The sequence below is a fragment of the Nomia melanderi genome, unplaced genomic scaffold (assembly GCF_051020985.1).
Source record: "Nomia melanderi isolate GNS246 unplaced genomic scaffold, iyNomMela1 scaffold0014, whole genome shotgun sequence".
NCBI lineage: Eukaryota > Metazoa > Arthropoda > Insecta > Hymenoptera > Halictidae > Nomia > Nomia melanderi.
The window spans coordinates 1255826-1256780 of NW_027475130.1; positions in this window are offsets into that span (position 1 = coordinate 1255826).

Consider the following 955-nt stretch of genomic DNA (forward strand, 5'->3'; position numbering starts at 1 on the left):
GGTCAGGTAAAAATCCAATATATATCTGGTGATATCTCGGGTGCTATTAGAGATAGCGCAATAAATCAAAGAGCATTGTCTGTAGGAGGCCCTGGCGCATGAATCTGTGCAGCGGGATCGACCTCGGACCACCAGGGGCCGAGAAAATCACCGTCTCATGGGGCCGCACTGTCAGGGTCAGGGAAAAATCCAATATATATCTGGTGATATCTCGGGTGCTATTACAGATAGCGCATTAAATCAAAATGCATTGTCTCCAGGAGGCCCTGTCCCATGAATCTGTAGAGAGGCATCGACCTCGGACCACCAGGGCCCGAGAAAACCACCGTCTCATGGGGCCGGACACTCAGGGTCGGGGAAAAATTCAATATATATCTGGTGATATCTCGGGTGCTATTAGAGATAGCGCACTAAACCAAAGTGAATTATCTGCAGCGGGCCCTGGCGCATGAATCTGTGCAGCGGGAACGACCTCGGACCACCGGGGGCGGAGAAAACGACCGTCTCATGGGGTCGGACACTCAGGCTCAGGGAAAAATCCAATATATATCTGCTGATATCTCGGGTGCTATTACAGATAGCCCAATAAATCAAAGTGCATTGTCTGTAGGAGGCCCTGGCGCATGAATCTGTGCAGCGGGAACGACCTCGGACCACCAGGGGCCGAGAAAACCACAGTCTCATGGGGCGGGACACTCAGGGTGAGGGGAAAATCCAATATATATCTGGTGATATCTCGGGTGCTATTACAGATAGCGCAATAAATCAAAGTGCATTGTCTGTAGGAGGCCCTGGCGCATGAATCTGTGCAGCGGGAAAGACCTCGGACCACCAGGGGCCGAGAAAACCACAGTCTCATGGGGCCGGACACTCAGTGTCAGGGGATAATACAATATATATCTGGTGATATCTCGGGTGCTATTAGAGATAGCGCAATAAACCAAAGTGAATTATC